Raw genomic sequence first — 25,023 nt, forward strand, 5'->3', positions numbered from 1 at the left:
TGATCTCCTTGTTGTCCAAGGGACTCTCCGAAGTCTTCTCCAGCATCACCATTTAACAGCATTGATTCTGTGGTGCTCAGCTTTCCTATGAGCTGCATAACCAATTCAGAAAAACACACTTTTTAAAACTTTGTGTGTTGTTAGGATGAACACTACCTGACAAATCTATCTCAGGATGGATGATGTCCCATTTGGAATTATGATGCCGTTTAGGTGAAATGGCTATAACACAAAGCCCACCATTCAGAAGGCAGCCCCTGGCAGGAGCAAGGAGCCTATCCTGCTACACTCCCTTTGACACCCCACCACAACTGGGGCATGGCACTTCTCTTGGTTCTCATTCCCAAAGCCTCTGCTTCTCTGTCCACTGGGGAATATATGTGTGCTGGGTTGGGGGATAAGTGACACAGAGAGACTGGCATTATACTGACAGGCCCAAGGATGCTGCTGGATGGTCAGTGGGTGGTGGGATAAGCAATGGACTTGGAGACTGGGGATCTTGAATCAATTTTTTGCCATTTATAAGCTAGGGGACTTTGGGAAACTCACTTCCTTTATCTCAACCTTAGTTTGTTCCTCCATTAAATAGAGAGTTGGAGTTGATGCATCCATGAATCCTGAGGCTATCAGGTTGTATAGGACCTGGGTCTCCCCATTTCCTCTGCCATGAGGATCCTTGCCCCTAGGTACTTACACCAGCCCTGTTTGGAGTCACAGAGAATCAGCACCAGCCCTCTAACACATGGAAGATGTGGTGGGTCTGCCATGGGTCCCCGTATAGGAGTGAGCATACCTCCCTCCTCCACTGCCCCTCAGTGACCTCACCATACCATTAATGTACCTTGTCCTGTGATCAGGCTCAGTAACAGCTCAGAGCTGGGGTGAAGATCATCAGCTAATCCCACTGCTGCCCAGGAACTGATAAGGACTAAAGTTGTGTGAAGTCTTTCCCTCAGCCACTTAGCAGACATGCTCTGGCTTGCATGAAGTCCCGCTGGAGATTTTACACCTCAGCATTTTCAGATGATGCTTGAGTTCAAAGAAGGGATGAAGGCCCTGGCTCCCTGGATGATGGGGCTCCCCCATCAGTGGCTTGGTGGAGAGGATATGAGTGCATAGAGGGAGGGGAGAGGGAGTTCCCAACACGGAAGGTGATTAGATCCCAGCCACTGCATCTCTGTGTAGAACAGTAATGCAACCATCTTTCTCATTTTCTCTTCAGGACACTGATTTCCACCAACCACAGTGAATAGTCATACCTCCTCAATCATTATAAGCCCTTTGAATTGATCCCAGAGACAGGCAGTGCTTGGTAGACTTGGATGCTGAAGCCCTGGGGTCAAGGCCCAATGATGCCACTTCCTAGCTGGGTGACCTTGGACAGATCATTTACTCTCTCTGACAAATGAGGGAAAGGATGTTTGTGTTAGCTTCCTTGTATCTGGATTGTTGAAGATGAAATGATACAGTGTGTATGAAAATGAAGAGTGATAGAAATGTCAGATGGTGGTGGTGGTGGTGATGATGATGGAGGTGGTGGTGATGATAAAAAGCAGAGCAGTGCTGAGCTTGGAGTTAGGTAGATCTAGGTCCAACTCCTTCCTCTGATACATCCTAGATGTGAGACCCTGGGCAAACCATTTCCTCTCCTTCTTCACCTGTAACATGAGGATGGCAGCTCCTAATACTCAGAGCGTTTCTGAGGCTCCAGAGACACAAAGGGCATAAAACAGCTTGTAAGTCTACAGATTCAGTAAAAATGCCCTTTGATGGTCCATAGTTTGCTCCTCTGCTGGGTGCTGAGGGTATTCGGTTTCTACCTCACAGACATGCCTTATAGTGAGAGAAGGGACTTGTCTGTGGGAAGGATCATATCTTGCTAATAAAACAAAGGGGACTTAGTCTCATGGATGGAGAAGTAAGGTCCAGTATCAGGCCCAGGCCCTCTTTGGCCCATGACACAAAGGGCAGCAACTAAGGCTAGAAGGGATTAAGCACCAACATCAAGGCAGGAGCAGAGCCTAGCCTCCCTTCTGACTGACAGATGTCTCACTGTAAGAAGGTTCTTTGCTAGGACAGATGTTACAAACCACTGGACCTGGCCCAGCCCTTGCAGGCTCATTTTCCAGCCTAGCCCTGACCATAGACCTTCTACCCCCCTGCCACATAACCCAGAGGTCACCATCCAGTCTCTTTTTGGAGACTTCAAATTGAGAGGGCCACCACCTCCCTAGTCAGCCCATCCCATGCTTGCATAGCTTTCTAGCCCAAATCCTCTCTCTGACCCTTCCCTCCCACCCCATTCCCACCCCCACTGCCACCTCCCTACTCTGCCCCATGGGAATCCTCCCCTGGACACATCCTTCCATCGGGGGCTGCCCCCAAATCCAAAGATCATACCAACACTGCAGGTTCATCTTGCCATGTAATCCATAAGAACAATACACAACACTGTCCATTTCTATGCCGAAAGTCAGACTTCTCATCTTGCAGCCTCCACAACAGTGCACAGGCCTTGGGCTGAGGTCACAGTGGGCTGGTGACAACTTTTCATTAGCATCTCCCTGACATCAGAAGCTTCCAAACCAAGGTTGGACGAGGCCCCGGCAAGGGGGCTACACAGTGCTCTTCTACTGCCAGGAACTTGGGGGCACAGAAGCTTCCTTCCTGTGTGAATAACTCCTAAGTCTTTACCTTGACTACATGGATTTTTCCCAAAAGTGCCCTTGAATTAACTGTTTTAATGGAATGAGGGTTGGCAGCCACTGAACCCCAGGACCCAGAGGCCTCATGTTCCTCACTCCAGGCACCCAGGTTTGTCCCCTGGGGCCCACTCCAGCTCAGCATGCCCCAGGACACTCTTTTCCAGAAGGAATGAAGTCTAATTGAATCATAATTTACCGCAGCATGACGAATCAGAGCTTAACTTGAATTACCAGCGACATCACGCAAGGACCACTCTGCCAGGAAGACAATTCTGCCTGTAGCTAAAGGGCAGCCTTAGCCTGCATGGTGACAGGGGCATGTTGGGGGAAGGGGGGGGCAATGCAAAAGTCCCTCTTACCTCCTCACTGCTTCATCTCTGTAGACTCCAGAACATTGCTGATGAAATAAAGCTCTCCAGACATCAGGGACTAATTTAATCTAATGCCAATTAACTTACTTAATCCCAAGTGAGGATCTTGAGATGGAGAAAGACCCAGTTTTTAAAGACCTTTTGAAAAAGGTAAGAATTCAGAGTGATTGCCTTTCTCAAGGCCCTTCTAATCTGGAAAGCCCTTGTGGGAAATGAAATGGGGTATGTCTACTGGAGAAGAGGGTCTCCTCAACCATGCTCAGTGTATCAATCACACTGCAGGGATGGTAACTGTGGAGAAGGGAGGAGCACAGAGCAGGGGAGGTAGCTGTCTAGGCTGCCTATGGGCAGGACAGGACAGGGCCTTAGATGCCTCCTCTCTGTCTCTTCTCTCCATCCTAGCCCAGAGCAAGGAAGGCTCCAGCTTCCTGGGTTCTAGGGCACAGGGTTGACACAAAGTCAGGAGCTCAAAGGGGAGACCAGGGTCTGGCAGATACACCCAGGTCCTGGGAAGTAGAGGAAGGACAGTTCCTCTAGATTCAGTTGGGTGTAATCTCTGAAAAAGAACACTGCATGAGAGTTGTAGAGGGGAGTGCACTTTGAGTGTGTTTCTGTGTGCATGCATGAGTGTGCAAATGTGTGTGTGTCTGTGTGATTGTGCAAATGCATCCATGTGTGCTCTAAGACACACTGGCGCAAGAACAATAGAGCATAAACAGCCAGCACAGAAACGTCTCTGTCCACTTATGCCTTCCATCAAGGTCCTGCTGACCTGCCACCTCCACACAGCAGCACATTCAGGACACAGTCAGGATGGCCTTTTCTAAAAGGAAAGCACATTTTGGGGAGTCAACAATCCTCTATAATCACATATACCAGTAGAGAAAATACAAGCAGAGAAATGAAGGCCAACAGACAGGGCTTCTGTCCGACCATAAACAACTCATAAGTATCTCCACAGGGAGAGAAGGAAGGAGAGAGCAGGGCAGATGGAAGAGATCAGATCCTGACTCTGCCACGTGGTCCATATTTCCCATTTGACAGTGAATGTCTCCCTCCCCTCTCCACACTCCCATTCCAAATCCCTTCCTCTTTCCTCCTCTCCCTTCCCCACCTGAGCTATACCAGACATTCAAATGGAGAGGAAAATGCAGCTAAAGCCATTCAGGAGCCTGGGTGACAGAGGGCCCAGTCTTAAAGCCGAGATGCCTCCTTGGCCTCCTCAAGTCCCCCAAGCTTGACCAGCATAGACAAAGGCAGGCCATGTGTTCTTAGCCCTTCCTGGGGCCAATCCCAGACAACCACAGGGGCTCCTTGGTGGCCTTGCATATTCTCTCCATAGACCTCACAGCTGCCATAGCGTTCATTGTCCATCTGCTTTTCCTATCTCCACTCTAGGTTACCGTCCTTTGGCCTGACCATGTTCTCTGGGTTCTTCCTATTATCACTTCCAGTCATGAGTCACAACTCATTTACACATTCCCTGCTTGGCTTCCAGGCCTTTGATACCTGAGGAGAGGATGCATTGCTCTTCCTATGTGGATGTCTGTGGGACCCTTCTTTGTGCCTTTAACTGCCTTGGTGCATCTGCCTTAGCAACGCGACCACTCAGTCAACCTTGGTGCATGGCACTGCTCCCTTTTAAAACATAATCACAACTTTATTTCCAAAATGATTGTTCCAATTCATAGATCCGCTGGTGCTGTATTAGTGGGCCTATGTGGCATAACGGGCAGTCAGATGGCAGAGTGGAGTTAGGAAGACCTGAGTTCAAATCTGACCTTAGCCACTTATTAGCTGTGTGACCCTGGGCAAGACACTTAACCCAGTTTGCCTCAGTTTTCTCATCTGTAAAATGAGCTGGAGAAGGAATGGCAAACCACTCCAGTATTTCTGCCAAGAAAACCCTACACAGGTCACAGTCGGACATGACTGGAAATGTCCAAACAGCAATACTTTCTTCTGCTACCATTTTTACCAGTTTTCCACATGGTGGGTAAAACCTCAGAGTGGTTGTGAATTTCTCTTAGCACTGCTATTTGGGTGAAATGTTTCATATGGCTATTAATAGTCTGAAATTCTTTCGAGAGCTCTTTGCTTACTGCCTTTGACCCTTTATCCACTGGGAAATAAGGCTCAGTCTTATCTAATTGTTTGCTCCCTATATATCTTGGTCATTAGACCCTTAGTAAAGATCTTTGATGCAAAGACTTTCTTTTCTGCCAATTGACGGTTTGCCTTCTTATCTTAGGAGTATTGATTTTTGTGTGTGTACAAAAGCTTTTCAATTTCATGTAATCAGAATGACTGGTTTATCTTTTGTAATCTCCATCGTCCCCACTTTGGTAAAGAACTCTTTCCGCAGCTGTAGTTGTGAGAAGAACACAATCCCCTTCTCTCTCTTTCTCTTTTTTCTTTTTATGGTGGTGGGACCGCTTATGCTTAGCTCATTAATCCATCTGGAGCTTATTCTCATAAATGACAGAAGATTTAGTGCAAACCTAATTTCTTCCAAGTGGCATGCGCCAATTAACCCCACATTTCCATAAAATAAGTTGTCCCCCACGTGGTTTATGTTCTTGGCTTCATTGAACACTCGGGTCTGAGTTTTCTTGTGAGTCATTCTTGATTCCTTTAAAGAGTATTTTCTAAGTGTAATTACATGTCCTGAGAGTGCCTTTGTACAACGTGGAACGTCTGTCCAACTGTTTTATAGCTGTTTTTAGAGTGAGGTTTCACTTGGGTGTTTTTCTTGTATTGTGTCACTGACATATCGGAATCCCCATCACTGTTGGCTTCATGTCCCGCAGTCCTGACCTGCTGTCCCTCCTCACCTCTGCTTGTGGGCTCCCCTGGTTTGGGTCAAGTTTCAGCTCCAATCTCCCCTTCCCCAAGCAGCCTGGGTCTCCCTTCTCTGAGAGCCTTTCAACTCCACTGCACATATCCTGTTGGGTCTTTTGAAAGGCATTTCCCCTTCCCCCGCTCCCCTAAGAGCTCCTGGAGGGGAGGAACAGGGGTTGTTGGGTTTGTGCTTTGTTCATCACCATTGTTGTGATCTGTGTTTGGGCCATCGGCACTTGCTTAGTTCAGCACCTAAAACACAGTAAGAGGACAAGGACCCAATGAGAGACTTCCCCTCCCTCTTTTGGAGAACAGGAGCAGGTTTCCACTGGTCATTCTTCTCAGGACATACACACCTCAGTGTCTCAGGACATGGCTGGAGATGAACCACTTTGGCTTCTTGGGACGATGGATGGGAAGGAAGTACAGAAGGCTTCACTTATGAAATGCTCACTGTGGGTCAAGCGTGATGCTCATTACTTTATAAATCTTATCTCATCTGATCCTCACAACAAGCTGGGGGAGGAGAGGTGGATGCTATTATTATCCTCATTTTACAGATGAGGGCACTGAGGCAACTAGTGGTTAAGTGACTTGTTCTGAGTCCCTCAGCTAGTGTCTGAAGTGTCAAGTCTTCCTGACTCCAAGCCCAGGGCTCTAGCCTTGGTGCAGCCTGGTCATGGCAGCTGAAGGGTTTGATTAGACACTAAAGGTTGAATAGGCCTTCAGTGTCTTTTCTGAAGTCACTAGGATTGGGAGGAGAAGAAATGATGGTGAGTCAAGTGTTGATTTCCTTGAGAAAAAGTCAAGCATGACCAAGAGCCTGTGCTGGTGTGACTGCAGGAGTCAGGATCAGATGAAGTGTAGATACAGAGGGGGCCAGAGGAGGAGAAACTGCTGGGACATACTGACCCAGGGAAGGACCAGGAACTGCAATTCCCAGTAGTGATTCAGGGCTGGCCCAAACCCCTCCTGGTCTAGTGGGAGGGAGGTGGAGTGAAAGAGCATCCTGGCCTGGCCTGAGCAGCTGGGCATCCAGGGTTGAGGTGATACAAGCAGCTTCCCCTTCCCCATCCTAGGCAGGGCTCATGTTTATCCTTCATTTTCGAAGAAGACCATGACATCAGAGAAATGATGACATGACTTGCACTTGACTTTGTTTTGAGTGAGGGAAGTCACCAACTTCACTTTGTACTTTCTCCTCCTGAGCCATCTGGGTCTGGTGACCAAATAGCCATCAGGATGACTGGGGATGGTCCAGGATATAACTGGAGGTCTATTCAGGGACCCACTTAGAGTGAGGTAACACCCATTCAGTGAACAAGCCTCTTTAAGAAGTAGTCAGAGAATGGCCCCTTTAATGAACACAAGAAAACAACATTACTAAGTCAAGCTGGGAGGAAAAGAGCGACAGTCACTGAAGGAAAGAGGGAGAACCAAACAGAGACATATGCAGACTCACCCCCCAGGGTTAAACTCAAAGTTCTTAGAGGATCCTCGGAGTGGAGTCTCCAAGGCAAACCCCAAGGGCACTGAAGAGGGGGGCACTAATGGTGGTAGGGAGGCCATGCCCTGAAACACATCAGAACAGCATCAGGTTTGTACTGACCTAGAATGAGCCCCAGTTGTGTAGGGGCATTGGGTGTGGAGTCCTAACACCTGACTTTAGATCCCAACTGTCACAAATTCACTGTTGAACTCTGGACCAGTCTTCCAATTCTTTGGCCTCTTTTTCATAATCTACAAATTCATGGGCCTTAGACTGAGTGGCTCACTTCTAGCTCCATAATGGTGACTGGGTTATTTTGGGATATGTGTCCCTCTCCCCAGTCTTTTACCCCACCCCCCATTCTTAGCCACACTACCTGGTGCCTCCCGGGATAGGCAAGGATGCTACTGTGGGATGCTTAAGCCAGACCTGCCTAAGGGTTGGAGGGATGTGTGGGTAGATGGATGAATTAGGACAGGGGCCTCCCAGAAAGTGCTGAGGATCTGTGTCTCTGCCACAGACCAAGTGAATCCTGAGTCCTCTCCTGGCCACTTGGAGACATCCATCCTGGAGATTTCTGGGGGCCCATTGCCCTCCAAGTTAGAGCAACAGATGGTTACTGTGAAAAATGCTAGGCGGAGCCAAGATGGCGGAGTAGAAAGACGCACATACACATAGCTCCGAACCCACAACATATAGAACGGCTACAAGGAAGTAACTCACGGCGAATTCTGCACCCAGAGGCCACGGAACATTAGAGCAAGGGAGATTTCTGTTCTGGAGAGACCTGCAAACCTCTCGCGGGGGGTCCTTCGCACTGCGGACTGAGCACCGGGATTGGGAGCTGAGTGCAGCCCTGCTGCGGCCGCGGCACCGAAAGGAAAAGATCCAAGCAGGCTTCAGGGACAGGATCTCCAGGGGCCACGCGGGTCCCTCCACCCACAGTGGGACCTGCAAACCTCTCGCAAGAGGTCCGTCACGCTGCAGATGCGGAGTCCAGCCCAGACCTGCTGCGGCCGCGGCACCAAGAGAAACAGATCCGACCAGGCCGCACAAGTACCTCCACCCACAGGTGACGGGGGTCGGTGAGAGAGTCTCTTTGGCGGGTTGAGAGGGGAGTGGGGTGCCCCCATAATTCAGGCCCCCCCCCGGGAGGTAGAAGCTGAGAGGCAGCTGCAGACAGGGGCTCCCCAAGCAGGCGGGAGCCTGGATCCATTGTGGAAGGTCTGTGCATAAACCCCCTGAGGGAACTGAGCCTGAGAGGTGGCTCTGCCCCGACCTGACCACCTGATCTTAATCTCACACTGAATAGCAGCCCTGCCCCCGCCAAAAGACCTAAGGCTGGAAGCAGCATTTGAATCTCAGACCCCAAACGCTGGCTGGGAGGATCAGGAGGCGAGGTGGGTGTGAGGAGAATATTCAGAGGTCAAGTCACTGGCTGGGAAAATGCCCAGAAAAGGGAAAAGAAATAAGACAATAGAAGGTTACTTTCTTGGAGAACAGACATTTCCTCCCTTCCTTTCTGATGAGGAAGAACAATGCTTACCATCAGGCAAAGACATAGAAATCAAGGCTTCTGTGTCCCAGCCCACCCAATGGGCTCAGGCCATGGAAGAGCTCAAAAAGAATTTTGAAAATCAAGTTAGAGAGGTGGAGGAAAAACTGGGAAGAGAAATGAGAGAGATGAAAGAAAAGCATGAAAAGCAGATCAGCTCCCTGCTAAAGGAGACCCAAAAAAATGTTGAAGAAAATAACACCTTGAAAACTAGCCTAACTCAATTGGCAAAAGAGGTTCAAAAAGCCAATGAGGAGAAGAATGCTTTCAAAAGCAGAATTAGCCAAATGGAAAAGGAAATTCAATAGCTCACTGAAGAAAATAGTTCTTTCAAAATTAAAATGGCACAGATGGAGGCAAATGACTTTATGAGAAAGCAAGATATCACAGGACAAAGAGAGAAGAATGGAAAAATGGAAGATAATGTGAAATATCTCATTGGAAAAAACAACAGACCTGGAAAATAGATCCAGGAGAGACAATTTAAAAATTATGGGACTACCAGAAAGCCATGATCAAGAGAAGAGCCTAGACATCATCTTTCATGAAATTGTCAAAGAAAACTGCCCTGATATTCTAGAACCAGAGGGCAAAATAAATATTCAAGGAATCCACAGAACACCGCCTGAAAGAGATCCAAAAAGAGAAACTCCTAGGAACATTGTGGCCAAATTCCAGAGTTTCCAGGTCAAGGAGAAAGTATTGCAAGCAGCTAGAAAGAAACAATTCAAGTACTGTGGAAATGCAATCAGGATAACACAAGATCTAGCAGCCTCTACATTAAGGAATCGAAGGGCATGGCATAGGATTTTCCAGAAGTCAAAGGAACTAGGACTAAAACCAAGAATCACCTACCCAGCAAAACTGAGTATAATACTTCAGGGGAAAAATTGGTCTTTCAATGAAATAGAGGATTTTCAAATTTTCTTGATGAAAAGACCAGAGCTGAAAAGAAAATTTGACTTTCAAACACAAGAATGAAGAGAAGCATGAAGAGGTAAACAGCAAAGAGAAGTCATAAGGGACTTACTAAAGCTGAACTGTTTACATTCCTACATGGAAAGACAATATTTGTAACTCTTGAAACATTTCTGTATCTGGGTACTGGGTGGGATTACACACACACACATGCACACTCGCACACATACATAGAGACAGAGTGCACAGAGTGAATTGAAGAGGATGGGATCATATCTTAAAAAAAAATGAAATCAAGCAGTGAGAGAGAAATATATTGGGAGAAGAAAGGGAGAAATTGAATGGGGCAAATTATCTCTCATAAAAGAGGCAAGCAAAAGACTCATTAGTGGAGGGATAAAGAGGGGAGGTGAGAGAAAAACATGAAGTCTACTCTCATCACATTCCACTAAAGGAAAGAATAAAATGCACACTCATTTTGGTAGGAAAACCTATCTCACAATACAGGAAAGTGGGGGATAAGGGGACAAGCAGGGTGGGGGGATGATAGAAGGGAGGGCATGGGGAGGAGAATGCAATTTGAGGTTGACACTCATGGGGAGGGATAGGATTAAAAGAGAATAGAAGTAATGGGGGACAGGATAGGATGGAGGGAAATATAGTTAGTCCTATACAACACAACTATTATGGAAGTCATTTGCAAAACTACACAGATTTGCCCTATATTGAAGTGCTTGCTTTCCAAAGGGAAGGGGTGGAGAGGGAGGGAGGTAAAGAAGGTGGAACTCAAAGTGTTAGGATCAACTGTAATGTTCTTGCCACTAGGAAATAAGAAATACAGGTAAAGAGGTATAGAAAGCTATCTGGCCCTACAGGACAAAAGAGAAGACGGAGACAAGGGCAGAGAGGGATGATAGAAGAGAGAGCAGATTGGTCATAGGGGCAATTAGAATGCTTGGTGTTTGGGGGGGGAGGGGATAAAAGGGGAGAAAATTTGTAACCCAAAATTTTGTGAAAATGAATGTTAAAAGTTAAATAAATAAATTCAATAAAAAAAATGCTACAAATGAATGTGACCTTTCCTGTATGGAGGGCTCACTGACACTGTGGGGATGGGGTGGGGGGCTCCTTCTGTAGTGAGGAATCACCTCTGGCCTGGTTATGAGGCAGAAATGAAACCAGAAGCCTCAGTGCAATGCATGTCCCAGCAAAGGTGTTTTGGGGGTATTACAGGGAAGTTCCCTTCGGAAATGGTCAACGGAGGCCCCCAAAGCTCAGTGACTCAATTACCATTTCTCAGCATTTCATCCCCAATGTGGAGTCTGAGAGCACATAATCAGCTGGAACCACAGCTGTCAAAGACATAAAGTTCTAAGATGTGGGGGAGGGGTGTGTACATGTGTGCACACATGTGTGGTGTGTGCATGTACATATACTGAGAGAGACAAAGGGACAGAGATAGAAAGGTAGAGAGACATAGAGCAAATGGAGAGAAAATAAGACCCAAACAGAAGGAAGGAGAAATGCAGAGAGAGAGAGAGAGAGAGAGAGAGAGAAGCAGTGGAAGACTTTGCCCCAGGATCTCCGGCACTTCTGTTGCTGAGGGTTTTTCCATCACATCTTTCCTCTTGCGGAGGCTCCAAGACCCTGCAGAGGCCCTTTCTCCTAGCTGCCATTCCCCTCCTTCCTTCTTTTGTAACAAATGATGTGTTTTTTTTTCTTCACACCAACATTGTTAGATAGGACAAGGATGGAGACTCCTTCACAAGACAGATTCTCCTCTCGTTGTCCTTCCAACCCAGCCTAAGCTGCAGGTGGGATGTGGGAGGGGACCAGATTGTGCTGATGGAGAATCAACTGAAAGACCAGGGGCTGTTTATTCAGAACAGAAGACTTGAGGTGGGGGCAATGGGCATAGACCTGGCCACCATGTTTAAACCTTTGAGAAGTCATCATGGGAAATTCGACTTGTTCCATTTGGCCCCAGAGCCCAAAACCAAGAGCAGTGAATGGAAGGTGCAGTGAGGAGGACATTAGTCACCCAGGAAGGAGAGTTTCGTAGGGGGATGGGGAAAGGGAAGGGGCAGTCATTCCTGGTCAGTGCAGAGCACTCTGCCTCTTCTGGAGGCCATGGGTCATGAGCTGCGCTACATGGGTGATGGGCCACATTTAAAGGAGACAAAACTCCCGCTAAGACCTCTTGGGAACCTGTGCTTTTGTAACTCTCTAGGATGGAGAAGAAAATGGCTTCTCCACATGCAGGTGGGACAGAGAAGACAAAGTCCCCGCTGTGCCTTCATTCAGGCTCTGGGAAATACCTGAGGACTCTGCTGAGGTAACCAGTGTTCCTCCCGGATCTGTAAGTCTGGCCCCTCTGTTTGCCTTGGTCACATCTCTGCCCCACCCCCATGTAGAGAAGGAAAGGCTTCAATCCTTCTCAGATACTTACTAGTTGTTTAACTTCAGGTAAGTATCTGTGCGCCTCAGTTTTTTTCTCCTGTAACCTGAATACAATAATAAGGACTCATATTATCACAAAAAAGCTCAGTGACTCTGCCAGCATTCTGTACCCATGTCCTCAGTCACCTCTCACTAGTGCCCTCCATGTTGCCAGCATGGCGGGAAGAGGAGCTCCTCAAATCCTTGTTATCTTGAAGAAATTGAGTTTTGGCTTTGATTCCCAACTACCTACAGTAATGCCACAGCTCCCAATTTGCTCCTCCAGTCACTGACTCAAAAATGGGGCCTGGCAAAATGGTACCCCAATAACCCCTGATAAATATGGCACCATAAAGCTGGGAGGTGGAGTGGGGCTTGGGGAGACCTGGTCCATGCAAGAACATGGCCACATCACATCTGACAGTGACCTTGCTGCCTCTTCAGATGTTCTGCTTTGGTCTTCCTGGCATATTTTTGTGTCTGCTGGTGTCTTCTTCTTTTAAAAATTTGTTTTATGTTGACAAATGGAGTGTTTTCCCACTGGCCTACTCATTGTCGAGAGTTGTTTGTACAACCTTCCTTCCTGGGCCTTTTATGTTGTCTGAAGAGGAAATCTGCATAATCTGCCCCTCCTCCAGGGTTAACACACACGGATGTGAACACATGTACACACACATGCACACACACGGGGGAATGTGAGAACTCTTGGTGTCTGCTTCAAAGGACCCTAGACGTCCATGATATTGCCCTGATGTTCCCCTTTGGATAATCTCTCTGTCTCCTCCACATCTGCATCCCAGACTCAGAGAGGGGGACTATCAAAACTTGAAGGGATATTAGAATTCATCTTGTCCTACACCTTTATTGGACACATGAGAAAATTAAGTCTCAAAAGGTAAAGGGACTTGTCCAAGATACCACACGCGGTGGAAACCTGCCAAAGCCATGAGTCAGACCTAGGTCTTTCGACTCTCCTTCAGGCGCCCAGTCTACCTCATGCCACAGCCTAGAATAGTCTCTTGCCTCCTCCTGCTCTCTTCCTTCTAACTTACTGTGGTCCAGGGCCTCAGTTCACTAAGCTTCTAAGGATTGGGTCTAATAGAAGAGACACCAGGTCCTGAACAAAGGGGGTGGGCTTTAGGACAACGGTTTGTGTCAGCAGCCAGTACCTGAGCCAAAGTGCTGAGGGGATTTGACCTTGAAGGAGTGAGACGTTGCTCTAATGTCTTCTGCAAATATCAATCATACATTGTAATTATACATGATATGGTGGCAGCTGAGCCTCTGCTGTCCCTTATAATTCAATTAAGCATTGAGCATTCCCAGATATAAGGCCGTGTCCCAACTAGGGAAGACAGACAACCCTAATACATTCACTGCTCTCCCTGTCTCCCTTGTGCTGTGGGAAGTCCCCTAGAAAGAGCTTGGAGGCAGGACTGAGTCTGGGCAGCAAACCCTGTCATTGGCTTCCTCTCAGAGCAACCCAGATGCCACCATGTTAGCAATTAGAGCTGACAGAAGCCCTTGGCTGAGCTTAGATGGGCATCTTGATCTGTACTGTGCAGTCCCATCACTTTGTCCAATGACTTCAGCTATGTCGGCAAAGGGCCTTCACCACTGGTTACCACCATAATAGAGGACTCGGTCCAATAGATTCCTGGATATTGCCTGCTTGCCCCAGGTCATCAGTGCCCCTTAAATGTAGGAGAAGGACATCAGGACCCTCCCTCTCCTGATCCTGCTTATGGACTTGCTGGGGAGAGAACCATGACACATATCTCTGAGTACCTGGGCATTGGTTTCCTCTTCTATAAAAATGGGGAATCCTCAATGCACCTTTTCTCTACTGGGGCTGTTGTCAGGAAAATGCTTTGTAGACCTCAGTGCTATGACCATGGGCATTACTCTGATTTATCATTTCATTATAGCCTCCCCTGCTAGCATATGGACAGACACCATGGCTTATTGAATATTTGCCAACAGCCTTGGGTATCTTCTATGATTAGTAAGAAGTGATCAGAATGAGAAGAAGGTATGTTCTCCTCTCTAGAAGTGATTATTTTCCCCCCGCAGTCCACGTTCCATTTCAAGGAGAAGCCCACCCATATGGCACTATCTCTGGCCATCAACCTGGTTGGAAAAGATCGAAGTGCTGACCTCTGACCTACTGTCATGGATCTTGAAGACTTCATGTAGATGCCTTTCTCTTACATTAATGGCAGGCAGCCTTAAGCATGGTCCTACCCTTCAAGGATCCAAGTGGAAGTCAAAAGGACCTTGACTCCAATGAGTCAATGTACCCTGTCTTTATTCAGAATTGCTTGAACTCTGGCTCTGTCAAACTTTGTGTGCGACTTCAGTCATGCACTGCACTGGGCCTTGGTTTCTTCAGGTACAAAATGGAGGTGCTAGACTAGCTATTTTCTAAGAACTCTTTGAGCACGAACATCTGTGATTCCAGCCTCCTTTGAACTGAGCCACTAGGTTCGTTGGGCAGCCAGGGAACATGTCCCTTTGCCTGAAATCACCAGGTTATCCTTGAGGATGCTGGTATAAGTGCACTTGCCACACTATACATGCACCAAGGGGCTGGTGCACAGTCACTTATGAAGAGGAGACATCCAGGTTCATTTATTGCAGAACAAAGGAAGAGCAGCCAGAAGCTTTTAGCTTGAAAGAGTCAAGCAGGTGCCAGGTACTAGTTGGAGAGCATGCCTCCTTGAGAAGAAAAAAGAGTCAAGAGGTCACAGAACAAGGGTTGTACCATCCAGTTACTTAGCTACTATCCCCCAGGACCCTACCTAGCCAAGTAGGAGGCTGGATAACCAGTAGAGGGAACCAATGGCATGGAAGCTGCCATCTTGAGAGAGCTGGTCCCAGGATCTGAAGGAGGGGAGGGTCAGAGATGGGGATGCCCAGGTCCTAACCTCAAAATGAGGGAACTCAGCACCTCAGCCCAGTTACCCCCAAATTCTTTTCTTGTCCAAACAGATTCCTGCTCTTCGCCACCAAGGCCAGTGATTCTGTAGACCCTTACAGCATCCTCTGGTCCAGGGAGCAGCTTTGTCCTTCAAAGTCCCCTATTCAGGTGACTTCAGTGCCCTGACGCTGTTTTTCTTACCAGTTCCCATTCCTTGGGGTAGATGGAGGAGTCACCACACAAGCTCAATGCATTTATTGTTCTGCTCCTTGTCCAAGCCTCAAGTGTAAGTCATGTCATCATTTCTCTGATGTCATGGTCTTTGAGGATGAAGGATGAACACAACCTGTGAGTAGACCCAACTGCTCAAATGGAGACACAGCTAGCTGGGTAACTTAGCTCATCTTCTCCTGTCTGTCTCCCCCTCCCCTTCCTTCTCCTCTCCAAAGGAAGGTAAATTTGGATGGCCAGAGGATGCCCAGTTAATTTGGGGTTTACTGGCTAGATTTCTTTCTTCCTATTTCCTTTCCCTTTCCTTTCCTTTTCTTTCCCTTCTCTTCCTTTTCCCTTTCCTTCCTTCTCTTCCCTTCCCTTCCCTTTCCTTTCCCAAAACCTTAAGCCTGCTGCACTCTGAAGCCCATATATTGGACAACATTTAGGGTTAGGGTTAGGATCACTTAACCCCAGTTGCCTCATCCTGGGTCATCTCCAGTCATCCTGATGAATATTCACTGGACCCAGTTGGCTCAGGAGAAGTGAGGCTGGTGAACTTGAACAGCCCTCCCTCATTCAAAACAAAGTCAAGTGCAAGTCATGTCATCATTTCTCTAATGTCATGGTTTCTGAGAACAAAGGACCAACACACCAACCTTGTCCAAGCCAGCAGTTCCAGACACAGATGGCTGGATGGATGGGAGTTGAGAGATCATGGCATGCATTTTGAAGCTGAGGAAACTGAGTCACAGAGAGGGGAAGTCACAGAGAGGTACTTGACCTACTTAAGATCAAGTAGAAAATGAGTTAGCTGAGACTCAACCACAAGTCTCTGGACTCTAAACCCAGTTCTCTCCCCACTGTATCATCACTGTCTTGGGGAAAACCAGTCTGACATTCTCTCTGGATAAGGAGCCAAAAGCCTTGGGCCTGATGTCCAGTTCTAGCCCCATCTGTGCGCTCTTGGGACATCTCCTACATGCTCCAGACTTGGCTTTCCTCATTTGCACCATGGCGAGGTTGAACCACCGAGAGTTGCCATCTTTCCTGATCACCTGCAGAGGAGAAACACCTGGAGCAGCTCCAGCCATATTGCTGCTTGACCCAGGAGATGTGGGGGAGCAAATAGATAAAAAGAAACGGACTATGATTAGGAATGAGAGAGGAACAGCAGAGCACAATCCGTGGCTCCAAGCCCAGGTTACTCCCTGGTGGGCCGAATGACTTTGGACAGATCACTTTCTTTTTATACTCCACAGAGTGACAGGGTTGGGCTGAATGGGCATTCATGTCATTTTTAAAACAATATTTGGCCTATCTATTACTTCTCTTCCATTCCTATCAGGGTAGTTTTAATTGAACACGAAGCATGACCTTTCTTACTGTGAGGTACTGGAGGGTCATGTCTTTGGCCTTATAGACCTGAGCTATCACTGATCATATAACAGTAGTATGGTCCCCACTGTCCATCTGCCTCACAAAGCCCACCTCCCTAACCTTTGTGGGGAACTTCTCTTCATCACCATCAGCTCTGACCTCACCTCATGTCACGACATATTGGGCTTGGGGGCTCCAACTTCTTCATACAAAGTCCAATGATGATCCTCCTATCCAGCCTCTGAGCAGTATTAAGGCAGCATCCAGAGCCTGGAGAGGGTGAACAGGAGCTTTGGAAGGAACTTGGGAAAGGTGGAGCCCATGGGCATGTCCAGGGCACCAGACAGAGCCATTACCAGTAAATCGGTTAGAATCAGTTCAATCGGCTTATGCTACAATTGACCCCAGGAAAACTCAGTGCTCAAAGGAAGATAGGTTCATCTGGGGTGGAGGAGAAAAGGCTACTGGAGCCAACAGTGTCATTTCTGCCAGATAACCCCAAAGATCTGACCCCCTCCTCACCTTGTGATCTATGACCAGTTACATCCTGCCTCACACCTCCATGCTGGCCTCAGACATAATTCTGTTTTGACAAACAGTGACAGTTGTTCACACTCCAATATTTACGAAAAACATCAATTTCCATAAACCCAGATATTTATGAATTACATTAAAATTCCTGGCTTGCTATGCAGCCAGCGGAATGCTGACCCAGTTAGAGTTCTCCCCAAAGTGCTTTGTTAGGGAATTGAGAAAAGTTTAATATGCAGGGAGTCTGCTTCATCCATCACAGCCCTTTGCAGTGACAGCAGCTGCAAATCTCTGGCCTGGAGCACCCAGAATTCTTACTGTCCCTCAGCTCCATCACTCCGCTGTAGGATTTACCTCCCTGCTGCTCCCAAGTCATGGTGGCCAACTCCCTCCCTGTCCAACTATGCTCTTGACCCCTTCTGAAGTGATACCTCAGGGCCAAAAGGGTGCCTGGTTCCTAGGACTTACCAAGTCTTTTCTCAGGTTCTTTGCATGGAATCCTCAAAAGCCTATCTTCAGTACCCCTCCCCATTCCCTTGTTAACTAATGGAAAGAGGGACAACAGACTGCCCTGATAACATGTCAATATTCCATTCCAACTGCTCAGTCCCCTAACACAGGGGTCTGGGCATGGAAAGCTCATATTACATCAACTCTAATCCATCCACTTGCTTCTTCAGTGTTGGTTTCATCCCAGCTTCCTCAAGTCTTCCTTTGGTTGCAGCTCCTGGAAGGGAGGAATCATGTGCTTTACTTGTTGTCTTGAGAAATGACAAAGATGAAGTATTAGTCAATCACTTCTGACCATCATCCCTCGAACCATACTGACATGGATGAAGATGGTCACAGTCATGGTGGTATGGATGCTGAGAGGGATGATGCTGGTCCTAAGGGTGACTCCAGCAAGGCAGATGTGATGGCAACAAGCATCAGGTTTTGAGGTAGAGGACTGGAATTCAAATGTTACCTTTTGCTTCTCACAGGTTGGCTTGGAGAAAGCCACCTAATCTCCCCTCATTTTCCTCATCTGTAAAAGAAGCAGGCTGGAGAAGATGATCTTGGTAGTGTCTTCAAGTTGTGAATCTTTGATTTTACAATGAGGGTGATTCTCTCACTAGAATGTGAGCTCCTTGAGGAAAGGAACTGTCTTCATCTATCTTTGCACCAAATGCTCGTTGACTGACTGATGGTAATGGTGGCAAGAATGAGACTGGGTGTCTTTCTTTGAACCCTCAGGATTTAGCACAATACCTGACACATAGTAGGTGCTCAACAAATGTTCATTGACAGATAATGATGATGAAGATGATGATGATGAGTAAGAAGAGTAGGAGGATAATGGGGATGATGCTGTTAACAACGATGGTGCAGACGATGACACTGATGATGGCAGTCTTTGTTGTGTAATAATGGCCATGAATGTCTCAGCGATGGTAGTGATGACAGTGTTGAGGAAAGAGAACAGTTTTATAATCAGGACTGAAGTAGAATGGATGTTCTTCTTCTTGTTTACCACAACGCTAAGTTGCTAAAAATTGAGTTTGTTCTGTTACCATCTGGTCTAGTGACTTGACTTTCATCGTGCACCTTCCTTCCTCTACATACTTCCTCTTCCATTAACGCCACTTAGAAACACCCTCCCTGCCTCCCCCTTCCCTTAGCAGAGGACTAGAGGACAGTAAAGGTCCTTGAGCTTTCCTAAGAAGATTATAATGGGCATGCATTTACCATCTAGAAGAAAACATTAAACAACGTGGCAATATGGACGACATTCCAACAGCCCCACTGGATCTATGACCATGCAAATATCTGTACTGAAGGAGGGGAATGAATTAGACACCATGGCTCTAGGACATTGTTCAAGCTTCTAAATCCGTAAAGCACATCTAAGAGCACCGTGATTGATGTCACATTAAGCACCGTTCCCAACACTAATATTCCTGCCCACATGTTTTTAATGTGCTCCTTAAGCACATAGTTTACAGACATAAACATCACCATATGAGGTTTCAATTAACATTGATTTTTATGATGAAATAGTGCCCATTGGAAGGAGATGATGAGACTGCCCAGTGACGGATGGATGTGGAGTTGGAGAGCTATTCATTCAATTGCTCCATCAGATCCAAAGTCACTCGGATTACAATAAATGAGCCATCTGCTGGGCGCTCACCTTGGAATGCCTGCCAGATGTGGAAGGTTTTTATGTACTGTTTGGTAGCAAATGTAACCTGAACAGAAACTTTGATAGTGAGATTTGAAAGGCCAGAAGCATACCCAGGAGAGACTTCTGCTTGCAGTATCAGAGTATATGGAGGCTAGAAGCAACCTTAAAGATTCCCTAACCCAGCCTCCCTTCCATGGCCCAGAAAGAGATGAGGGTACAGAGGCATTGGTAGAGCTACAAATGGAACCCAGAGCTTCTGATTCCCAAACCCTTCTGGAGATAGGAAATTCATGTGCCCTTGCATTTTCCAGAATGAAAATATTCCACCCAGGAGCAAAGAAAGGGCATCCACTGGTGTATATGTGAGTGTGTATTGGTGTGCATGTATGTGTGTTAAGGAGGATCCTATAAGTGGATACAGGCTGGCCATTCCACCCTGACTGTATCTCTGAGACAGAAGGCATTAATATAGCTGAGCATCAACCTTGGAATTAATGTAGCATTTAGGATGCTAATGGGGAAGAAAGCTTTCTATTCCATTGAGGTCTTCTGTAAAAGGCTCCTGGCCACATCTGAACCTATTCTCTGAAGGACACCCTTTCCCGAGGCAAGTAGCTGGCCTATGCCTTGACTAAGCCCTAGGCAACAACTGTGATGGAGCTTGAGCCCCATGGTAGAAAGACTTGGCACTCCCTTATGTCACAGTGTAGCTACAGCAGGCAGAGAAGATTTAGCCGGGCTGTAAATAGAATCATTTGCTAACCACTGATGCAAGGAGAGCTGAGCCATGAGGTCCCATTCCAAGAGATATTCAGAAAACAGGTGGGGACAATAGAAGAGATACATCCATGGGGCAGATCAGGGATGGGAGCCTGCTCCCATCTCCTTTCTCCCTTCTCCACTCTTCTCTCCTCTTCTTAAATCGAAACCCCTTCACAGACTTAGTAGGACCCCCAGCATACCCTGTCATTGGGTCAGATACCAAACCTTTCATGCCACTTGGAATTCTCTCAGGCTGTAGAGTAACTTATGCACAGAGTAGGTGGTCAGCAATGCTTCTGGAATGGAATTGAATCAACCTTTCCCTGTCTTACTGTCTTACTCCAATATCCAATCTGCTGACAGATCATGCTCTTCCAACAACCATTGCTCCTCTTCCCTTCATGCTTATAACTACCTTTATAGTGCAGGCCTTCGCTTTGGCTGTTACAATAACCTCCCGATTGGACTTTCTGCCTCTCCCCTCTCCAGTCCACCCTCCACATAACTGCCAAAGAATCTTCAAACACAGATTTGACCATGTCCCTCGCAAGCTTAGTGGCTTCCTGTTGTCTCCGTGATGAAATATAAACCTTTCACCCAGGTCTGATAGCCTTTGGCAACGTGAGACTGACTTGTCCAGGCTTGTGTTCCTTCCAAAGTAGCCTCGCTTTTACTTCCAGGAGCAAACGTTCCATCTCCAGAGGTGAGACTTTGCACTGACAGTCCATGTGGCCTTGGAAGGTGCCCCAGCAGCAGCGCCGCCCCCTCCCCCAGTGCTCAGACTCCTTCATTTCCTTTAACTTACGCAAGTGCCTCTTTCTCCACAAAGCCTCTCCTGCCTCTCTTTACCAGTCATGCTCTCTCTTTACTCAAACAATTGCTTATTCACTTGCAAGTCCCCGTCAAAGTTCCTCAAACACTTTACAAGAAACAAATACAAATATATTCTTCCTATTCCAAGTGCCTACAACAGTGTCTTGATTGCCGCAGATGATTAGCAGACATTTGCTTACCTTGCCTTCTGTTGTGTTGTATTCTTAGATTGTCCTGCATTCCTTTGGAAAGCAGCTTGATATGATCATCTGACCGAAGGGCCTGCCTTAAACAGCCACGATACGTCAGGAACTGTACTAAGCAGAGATTGTTTTAGTTTTTCCCTTGTGTTCTCAGCCCTTATACACTGCCTGGAACAGAATTAGTGCCTACAAAATACATCTTGCCTTGCCTTACCTTGACACCCAGTACCTATAGACATTCTGGCAGGGTAGTAACACATGGAGGATCATGGAGGCATGGCAGGATGCACCTTCTGACTGGCATATAGGATGCCCCATTCCCAAAAGACCAAAGAAAAGCAGCAGGCCTGGATGATTAGAGGTCAAGAAAATCTGTGTGCCTCAAGGCCATGCAGGGGAGGCCAGATTTCGGGTACACAGAATTTGGGGGAGGAAAAAGGGAAGGAGAAACAGAAGAGGCATTGTGGTAGAAATACATCAAAGGCCACCTAACCAGATGGCAGAAACTTGTGGTGAATTCGAGAAGCGGACTGCAATCTTGGCATGGACTCAAAGCACAGCTGTGATGGAGGACACCACTTACATGGCATCTGCTGCAGTTCTCACTTTCTCAGCTAAAGTGTCTTACTAGAAATTTTAATATTCAAATGATAGAGAAGAATAAACAGGAATAGTCCTTGGGATTTGGCTTTGGCTTGGTTTGAGGACAAGATATGACAAACAACTTGGAAGAAAGACATTGTTTGTGACCCTTGGGGGTCAGAAGGGAATGTTTGGCATCCTCTGACAGGGATCATAAGGTGATGAGAAGCCCTGGGATGCTGGCACTGCCAGAGAGAGTGGGAATGATCAGTTTCCCAAAGATCCGGGGAAATAGGGAAAGAGACCAATGTGACTCTATATGAGAATTCAGCTTTGAAAAGGTCAGGTTCTCAAGATGGAAACAAAGACAGACATCTTGCCCAAAGTAGAACAGGAGGGATTGAGTTAGAATATCCAAAAGAGGCAGGTGCACACATGGGCATGGAGAGATTCCATTTACAAAGCAGCCACACCCTCTCTAGTTATGGAGGAAGGCTTCTGTACCCCTAGGAGCAATGGCTGGCTTCTATTAGGACCGCACGTATCTAGAAATAGTATTGTTTTCAGATCCTGGTAGCAAGAACTAGATAAAAAATGTTTTCAGTACAAAGAGAATCATGAGCCAAGAGCCTTCTGGATTTAGAGTCAATGGATGATGGCTTTTGAGATGGAGTGAAAGGCACAGGGACCTAATCCCTGGGCTGCCATAGGCTCCAAATGTGATTTTATAGAAATAATAGCACTCCATAAGCTCACTGAGGGCAGCAGTGCAACCACAGTGGGAGAGGAAGGGATGTCGGACTCTGCTGAGCAAGGCAACCTGCATTAGTTATCATCATTCCTGGGAAAGGCAACAAATGGCAGCCCAGCACAAAGGGGTCTACTGTACTGAGGAATCAATAGGCAATAAAAATTTATTAAGCATCTACTGTTGTCAGGCACCGCACTAAACAATAGGGATACAAATACACACACACACACACACACACACACACACACACACACACAAAAGACTGTACCTCCCCTCAAGGAGATTACAATCAAATGCTGAAGACAGTATGAACACAACACCCAGGTTGTATGGACAGCATACAGATTTCTACCTGGTACCAAGCTTTACATTCTGTGAGGAGTTCAATTTGAGCCCACACGGCTTAAAGTCTACCTCTACTGCAAGTTAAAGTATCTGCCAACACACACACACACACACACACACACACACACACACACATACAAGAATTACAAATTCCAATCCCGTAGAGAATGAGGAAGTAACAAATGTTGAGTGAAAATGCAAACATCTTCTCTAAGGAGTCTCTCTGTCCTTGTCACAGCTGTCACAGTAGTAGTGATAAAGCACAGGCAGGTTGCACCACAACATGCTACCACCAGAGAAGCTCCTGCTGTCCATTTCTGTGGCCAGTTTTCAATTCCTCCTTCCCACTTTCTGAGTCATAGTTATCCTGGTGGGATGCCTTGCCCAGTGAGGATCCACATTCAGGACCCCTTAGGATTCCCCAGCTAACAGGAAACATCCACACAAACTTTGAATCCTGGATTCAGAAAAGGCTCTGGCTCAGCACCTGGAGCACAGTATGTGCTTGACAAATGTTTAACGATCAACTGACTCCTGAGGAGGAATCCCCAAAACGGCTCATTCCACTTATGGACCACACTAGGTATTAGGTAGCCCACTCTTGTGTTAAGCCAAATGTATCTCAAAGTCAAGCTCCCTGGCCTCTGGCTTGCAGACTCCTTATTTTCCTTTACCTTTTTTTTTATTTTTTAAATCAAGGCAATAGTGTTCCTTCTCCAACCCTAAGGCATGCAGTCCATTCATGGCAGTCTTTTAAAAATAGCTGGCAGTCACTCATTAGCCACACCTGCCAATTCCCTCAGGACTCAAGGTTTTAGTTTGTCTGATCAAGGAAACCTCATTTCATCTGGGCCAGGTGCTTCCTTCTCTCGGGCATCAACTTCTCATTAGCTAACTTTGATTTGTCCTTCCCAGGTCTTTATCCTTGGCAGAGAAACCCTGCAGCACAAGACAAGTGAACAAAGCTGAGTCTGCCCCTCGCTCCCCTGTGAGCACAGATCCAGTTCCCTCCTTTGGGGTCCTCTTTTTTTTCTCAAGACAGCTTGTGAAAACAAACCAACTTAAACCCTTGGATTTCATCTGAGCTCCTTAGCTTAACACGGTCGACACTATTTTAATAACACCTTGAAAACAATTGACTGTTGTCTCTGCTTGTTTATCCTTCTTTCCATTTTCTGTCCTTTCCTAAAATCTGAGTTGGTCAGTGAATTTCCTGTATGTTTCCACCTCACTGGAATTGCTTCCCTTTATGTCGAGTTTCAGATTATTTCGGGGCTGGTGCGCGCTGCACAATTTTCCCTCATGAGATGGAACCAATTCTTTCTATGAGCCCTGTGCTATATTCTCTGACCAAATCCATGGCACCTCAGTGGAGGAGCCAGTCTAGGAGGCAGTGAGGAATTTGCCGCCCCCCCGCCCCCGAATCACAAAACGGCCTCCTATTCAACCCAGAAATCACATTACCAGGCAGCACTCCAAAGAGATCAGACTAAAGGAAAGAAATCAGAACGTTTAAGCTTGCTCTTTTTTGTAGAAGCAACGACAAAAACACCCTGGAAACCAAAGGGATATAATGATAATGAAAGAAATAATAAAAGCAGCAACCATCACGTACATAAGCAGCATTTCTACAGCACCTACTGTGTTCCAGGCGCTCTGCTAAGCAACTTACAGATATTATCTCACTCAATCATCACAACATTCCTAGGAGGTAGCTACTGTTATTATCCCATTTTACAAATAAGGAAACTGAGGGAAACAGAGGGAGTGACTTCTCCAAAGTCATGCAGCTAGCAGACATCTAAAGCAGGATTTGAATTCAGGTCTTCCTGACTCCACCTCCAGCACTCACCCACTGTGCCACCACGTGGCTTAGGTGATAACGATTTATACAATGACAACATTATATAAAAAAACAGCTTTGAAAGACTTAAGAATTCTGATCAAAGCAATGGCTGGCCATGATTCCATAAGAGTTATAATGAACCATAGTGCCTCCTCCCAAGGAGGTGAAGGACAGAAAATGCAAATTGCATATTTT

The 25,023-nt window shown here is 46.7% G+C and overlaps 1 long non-coding RNA gene across 1 annotated transcript; it reads left to right on the forward strand.

The window, feature by feature from the left end:
- The first annotated feature begins 2,367 nt into the window (after positions 1–2,367).
- Positions 2,368–24,121, forward strand: LOC140528894 (uncharacterized). The gene is made up of 3 exons (XR_011975339.1): positions 2,368–3,226; positions 12,110–12,214; positions 23,898–24,121. It is a non-coding gene; the product is annotated as an uncharacterized lncRNA (long non-coding RNA).
- Positions 24,122–25,023: the final 902 nt, after the last annotated feature.

This window comes from Notamacropus eugenii, chromosome 1 (genome assembly GCF_028372415.1).
Source record: "Notamacropus eugenii isolate mMacEug1 chromosome 1, mMacEug1.pri_v2, whole genome shotgun sequence".
NCBI classification, from domain to species: Eukaryota; Metazoa; Chordata; class Mammalia; order Diprotodontia; family Macropodidae; genus Notamacropus; species Notamacropus eugenii.